The sequence below is a fragment of the Manduca sexta genome, chromosome 19, assembly GCF_014839805.1.
Source record: "Manduca sexta isolate Smith_Timp_Sample1 chromosome 19, JHU_Msex_v1.0, whole genome shotgun sequence".
NCBI classification, from domain to species: Eukaryota; Metazoa; Arthropoda; class Insecta; order Lepidoptera; family Sphingidae; genus Manduca; species Manduca sexta.
Window position 1 is genome coordinate 3,238,227 of NC_051133.1, and position 7,367 is coordinate 3,245,593.

Here is a 7,367-nt window from a genome sequence, read left to right on the forward strand (position 1 = left end):
GTCCTTGGACCTTGTGCGACAACAAAAGGTGAGGGAAAATAGAAGCGCCAACTAATAAGTCAATCTCGCCAGGGACGGCGTAAGTATCGTCAGCCAGAGGTAAGTCGTTTAAATAAGTCAGCAGCGAAGTATCAACCGAGACGGTCGGCAATAATTCGGTCACCTTATCCACTACCAATGACTCCATATCAAAATTAATATTTTTATTAAAACGAGAAAAGAATTTAATATTCACGGAACCCTGGGTAAATTTAGCGGCACCTCCTATACCTTTAACAGCGCACCGTTGTTCTTTACGACAATTTAATCCTAAACGGTCGCAACACACACTAGTAATAAAATTACTTTGAGAAGCGCTATCTAATAAAGCACGAACATAATGTTCAACTCCATGAGCGTCAACAATAACAACGCGCGCAGTAGCGAGTAAAACAGTGCTAGGCACTGGCGGAATATTATTGTGCGAGAGAGCGCACAGCGCAACATCGTCGGTGCGAGTAGTAGCGGGCGGGAGCGCCCGCGCGGCCGGCGCGGCAGCGGACTCCCCGAGCCGTTCGCTATTGTATTCGCGCGCGGTCACACTAGTGTGCGGCGCGATAGGCGTAAGCGGCGAATCGACTGCACACACTCTCGATGCGGAATTATTATCAAAATGCAACATAGTGTGATGTTTCAATTGACATTTACGACACTGCATTTTAGAATTGCAATTAAATAAGCGATGCCTCATACTTAAACAGTTAACACAATAAGCGTTTGATTTTACAAATTTAAAGCGTTCGTTAGGTGTAAGTTTGTGAAAACCCGGACATTTATATAAATGTTCGTGCGATACATTGCATAAAGGACATTTAGACTGCGGAATTTCTGACGCGGTATTAACGTAGGTATGCGTGGACTTGAGCGACTTCGATGGCGCATCTGTCCGACGGTCCAAACCCTTCTTTACATTTTCTGATTTGACAGTATTTTGCAATATTTTGGTTTGATCGCGAACAAATGTCACCAAGGAATCAAAACGTGGAATAGCGGAGCCCCTGTTGTCTAACTCGAAAGCGTGTGCGGTTTCGTTATCTAATTCTTTAAAAGCCATGTACAAAAATATTAGATCTGATAGACTATCGAATTTTAAATTCTTTAATGCGGAAACTGAAGTTGCGAATTTATCGAGAAACTGTTCAAGGTTATTGACAGTTGCGGAATGAAATGGTTTAAGTTCAAATATCTGATCTAAATACGAACTAGCGAGGAGACGTTTATCTTCGTATTTACTAATTAATGCGTTTAAAATAAGTGTGTAATTCTCAGCGCATGGACTTATACCAGTAAATACGGCCTGCGCCTTGCCCTTAAGTTTACATGTTAAATAATGCAATTTATCTGAATCGTCTAACGTGGGATTGTTATGAACCATGCTTTTAAATGTGGAATAAAATAACGGCCATGCTTTAACATCACCGGTAAATTCGGGCAATTCAATGCGAGCTAATTTAGATTTTACTTTATTGCTGTACTTAAGATCAGGTTGAGTTGTCGTACACAATTTCTTCTCGGCGCGTTTTACTCGACTGTACAAGTCATCGAAGGCAATTAGTGGCTGATAATTAACAGCGTGCGTAGGTTTTAATTTTAATTGTATAATATTTATTTCATCTAAAACACTTTCGAAGTCGGACCTCAATTTATCAATTAACTCCAACTCACATAGAAATTCTTCCCTAACTGATTCGTTCGTCAAATCATTCGATTTGTCAGCTAAAGATTGCATGCGCATATACATGCATTCCTTTTTTGCGTTTAAAAGTGTTAACTTGTCGTTGGACATGATTTAAATGAAATAGGTACCGAAGTGAGCAAAAGAAATATAACGAAGTACGCGGTGCGATGCAATGGAAAGCAGAATATACCCACACGTTACGCGGATTAAATAAGTACTTATTAACGCGAATATATATCTACCTACGTACAAATAAAATATGATGCGTAGATGCACGCACGGTACGTGTATAACTATGCCTACCCCAACGGAGTACCTAGCGTTAATATGATAAATGTTATTTATTTGCGGTATAAACTATATAAAATAGCGCGGTTCCTATAATAGGTGCGATATATAGTACCTAGACAACTACGAAAAATTGTAGGTACACGCGGTTTGCGAAACGATGAATGCGGAATGACAAATTGCGAAAATAATATAAGAAATATATTGCGCGGATATAAATAGGGCTCAATCCTATTTATAATATAAATATTAGCGTTATTACAAACGATGCGGTTAGATTTAATTAAGTCCGGTTCGATAGGAACACAAAATGGAGGCGCTGGTTCTTTACTTTAGAAAAAATAGTGGACTGTATTTTGCGGGGGGAAAATGTATCTGGACACGACACGCACTTGTAGGATTAGAGCTGCCTGCGGGATAGGAATGAAAATATAGGCAACTCCTAAAGGATGGGAGCACAGTACCTTACGGCGTCTGCGGCGGCGGTTCGGCTGTATGATGCTGGCGGCTTCGTGTTTCTGCTTGCGGCGACCACTTATACTAAACTTCACTATCTATGATATGCACAGTCACACGAAGTTAATTAAGGAAATAACATCACAGACCGATAATTTTCAATTAATTATGCGAGCGACGTCATCGTGTCCATGTCATTGCGGGGCGCGAACAAGAGTGTTTTTTGCACCCGCACCCCGTACGGCGCGCGGGCACTCGCGGAACCAATTCCCAGCGAAGCGCTCTCGCTCTCGCTCGCTGGAAAGGTATGTGCGGGAAAGGGATGCGGTACGGAAATGCACGTGTCGTGTCACCTAATTATTAATAAAAAAGACACTATTTGGATTGACGCGACCGGAAATGCGAAGTTAAAATTTATAAAGAATGAATTAGAAATATGGCGCAACCATATAGCATACCGCCTACCAGTTCTCACGAGAGATTTGGTCAGCCATGAGTATTATCACGCTCGGCGTAAAAATTAAATATGATGTAAGAAAGTGTAATGTATGTTAATTAATAATTACAAACTGAGGGTAATTTTATGATAAGTTCAACGGCCCGTACGGTCGCACCAGTATAAAAACATACGTATGATTGTTGAGTTGTCGTTTTATTACTCGTCCTAGTATTTCCGTTATTCCTTAGATAGTTTAGAAAGTTAGTAGGTCTTTGTTTTCATAATGAACTAGTTGCTCGTCGCCCGCTTGAAATTCGTTTTCCAGGACCGGCCTATGCTTGATTTTTGTACATTATTCTATATGTAATGGTTAATAATACGAAAAAGTGTTGGGCTTCGAGTCACCCTTGCAGAGTAAGTGTGGAAAGTAAACCAGGTTTTCCGTAGAATAGGAACTTATATTTTCAATAGAGTGAACACATTAGACAACCGTATTAGACTAGCACACATTGCTTAGTAACAGTACATTGTTATTTCATTCCAAATACAATAATTCAAAAGATACATACTGTTACACGGCCAGTTTACATAACATTATTAAAAAGGCTTTGTATTTGGCTATGCAAACCTCAACACGCCCCTCAAATACAAAGTCTTCAATTAAAATTAAATGAAACAAATAAATAAATCCTGCAAGTATAAAAATCTTAACAAGATTTAAGACCTATACCGTCTATACATTTATAATGTTTAATGCGAGGCAGCGGTTTGTTTAATACATCTGCTATCATATCGGTAGTGGCTACATGTCCCAAACTTATACTTTTATTATCTTTTAGAACCCTCCTAACAAAATGATATTTAATATCGATGTGTTTGCTCCTAGCATGAAACACAGGATCTTGGGCAAGGAAAATCGCAGATCTACTATCGGCATTAAGGGATATGGACGCATACCTTTCAAGCCCCAATTCGTTGAGTAAACTTTGTAGGTACAATCCTTCCTTAACAGCTTCCGCAAGACTGACATACTCCGCCTCGCAGCTGGATGTAGCAACAGTTCGTTGTTTACGCGACATCCACGTGATGCCAGCACCAGCTAAAATAAAAACATATCCCGAAAATGACCGTCTGTCTATAGAACAACTCCCCCAATCTGCATCGCAGTATCCTTTCACGAACTCACCAGTTTTCTTATACACCAGTCCGTAGTTTATTGTTCCTTTCAAATAGCGTAAAATCCGTTTTGCCGCTTTCCAGTCTTCTTGCTTAGGATTGTTACAGAATTGTGCCAGTTTTACCACAGAATTTGTGATATCAGGCCTCGTCGCAACACTTAGGTACATCAATGAGCCTATCAACTCTCGATATGGCCAATTCTTAGCCTTTTCATCATCACATCGTTCTATTTTACTACCATTACTAATTTCTGAAGACTGAAGAAATTGAAAATGAAATGCTACAAGATGGACCAAATATCACTAATGATATTAAAAATATGGACTATAATGACAAGAAATTCATTGATATCCTATTTGATCGAAAGTCTGAGGCAAAAGAGAGTACGGAAAATTTTGCAATGCCCGAGACAAGAATATCTATGGAACCGGAAATGGTCACCGAAAGACTAGAGTCAATTGAGGAAGGAGATCCAGAAGAAATAGGTATAAGCTCGAAAACGCTTGAATGTGATACTCAAACAAGAGGTGTAGTACTGAACAGAGGTCCCGGGAGACCCAAAGTGTTACGTACTGGCCGAGTAGGCCGTCCCAGAAAAGTTTATCAATCGGTGCAAATAGAACAGCCGGAAAGTATTATGGAAACGGAGCCAATACATGTAGAAGAACCAGAACAGTCAATAGAAAATGAAGCTGAAGAGATTTTTGGAGACTGCATGGATTTTGCAGGTTCTGTGGAAATATCGCTAAAAGAGGCTCTTCAAGGAGATGAACGGTCAGCTTGGAAAGAAGCGATTCTATCTGAAATAAGGAGTCTGATACAAAAAGACACCTGGGATGTCGTTAGTAGACCGTCAAATAGAAATATTGTTGGCTGTCGATACGTTTTGACAATCAAGACAAATGTGGATAAATCAACTGTGAAAAAGGCAAGACTAGTTGCTCAAGGATTCAGTCAACGATTCGGAGTTGATTACGATAAAACGTTTGCGCCCGTAGCAAGGTTGGATACCATTAGACTATTGATGGCTTTATCTGTTGAGATGAATCTTGAGATTCATCAGGTAGACATTAATACGGCTTACTTAAATGGATATCTAGACGAAGAAATTTATATACAAGTTCCAAAATTGTTGAAGGAATCGTTAATGAAACTGATATACAATGAGGGCGAGAAACCTTTTGTAATTAAACGAGCTAAAGAAATGCTTGAAAGTTTGAACACTGGTGGCGACGTATGCTTGCTAAAAAAATCCTTATACGGATTAAAACAAGCTGGTCGGCAATGGAATATAAGACTCGATAAAAGTTAAAGGAAATGGGTTTAACACAAAGTCTAAATGAACCCTGTTTATATTTTTAGAAAACAAGGTAACGAACATTTATTTGTACTTGTATTTACAGATGATATTCTTATAGAGTCGGAAAAGGAGAGCCCATAACTCGTTTTTAAAAATGAACTAAGGAAGGAGTTTGAATTAAAAGATTATGGTCAAGCAAAATATTTTTAGGAATTGACATCCGACGAACTGACAACGTCATTACATTGTCGCAAGAAGAATATTGTAAACAATTATTAACAAAATATAATATGCAAGATGCGAATAATATTAATACACCTATGGAAATTAGTAATGGTAGTAAAATAGAACGATGTGATGATGAAAAGGCTAAGAATTGGCTATGCAAACCTCAACAAAAAGAAGCCCTCCTACGAAAACTGCATAACAATTGGTTAAAAAATGAGCGAGTAATTCATATTTAAAATATTGTAATGTGCAGAAGTGGGCGCGATGTGGGGATATCGCTTCATCTCTTTTTTTCACACGCGTCGTAATTCCCGATGACGTCACATGTGGATATTTCGTCTCTTTTCTGTTTCTTGTTAATTACCCCTTCCACCGAAATTCAAAGACTTATAACTTGTTGATTTTTTACCGGATTTTAAGAATTCCTTCTGTGTTATAATTTATATTATGTAAATATCTGATAATAGTAAAGAACAAAAATGAGTCCGGTACCCTATTGTGCATTTTACCGGGATAAAAACCTGTTTTTAATATTTTTATTTTCTTTCGTTTCGAAGCCTTCATGGTCACAGGGCGGATAAGATCCAAAAACTAGTTTATTTCGATGGCCAACATTCGCGTAAACATAACATTGTTTTGTAACTCCTAATACAAAATTATCAAAACATTTTCACAAACCTTCATATTTACTGTATAAGTAAAACTTCGTTCTCTTCAGATTGTCTTTCTCCTTATTAATACGAGCTAAATTAAAGGTCCGTTTACGAGAGGGTCACGCTTTGTGTGAATTTTTCAGCATGATTGGATCCGCTGGAGGGAATTGACGTCAGCCAAATGGCCGATCGTAAAAACTCGGTGCAATCACTTTTTGAGAGTTTTTCAAACACGATTGGATCCCACAGAAAGGCTTGACGAGCTGCAGTCGGTAATAACTGCAGTAGGTTGCGCCGACTTTGCATTGGTATGTGCTAATACGACTGAATAAAGATGACTATCGTTTGACGATAAGGTTGTATTTCGACTCCAAATATTACTGCTAGCAGGAATTTACGCAGTATCGTAGCGAGTAAGTTAAAGTTTACGTATTTCTCGATATTTATAATTTAACATTAATATAACACCAAATACAATTTAACACCAAAGTAAGTTTTTCGTCAACACAATATCTATTAATTTTATATTCGCTACATATAGAAAAGTAATAAAATCCCTCCTAGCCGAATTTCGGCCACGGCGGCCAATCTCAACGGAGATCAGCCACGCAAGTGATATTATACTGCACAAGTCTACGGGCAATATACACAGGTGCACTCTCTATTCCATCACTCTCATAGTCCGGTGAGACGGAAATCCGACATGACCATAGAGAGATCGGGTGTAGGACCAACGGCTTTACGTGCTTTACGTGCTTTCCGAGGCACGGTGGTACCACACCGCCAACTACCTGACTCCGAGCTGCGATTAAGTTATTTTTAAGATATAAAACCAGGCACGGTTATTTTTTGCCCGACCCGGGATTCGAACCTAGAACCTCAGCGCCGTAGTCGTACTCGTACCACGTACGCATTACAACTACGCCACCGAGGCAGTAAAAGCTACATATACATGGCGGTATTGAGACTACCTCACGTTGGTCGGCGCCTGCAGCAATATGCTAATGTAAATGACCACGTAGCACGGTGGCTTCCTAATTTCGATACATTAATGTAGAAATTTGTAGATATGGTATATATCTTTGTTTAAAAAATAGATTTATGGTA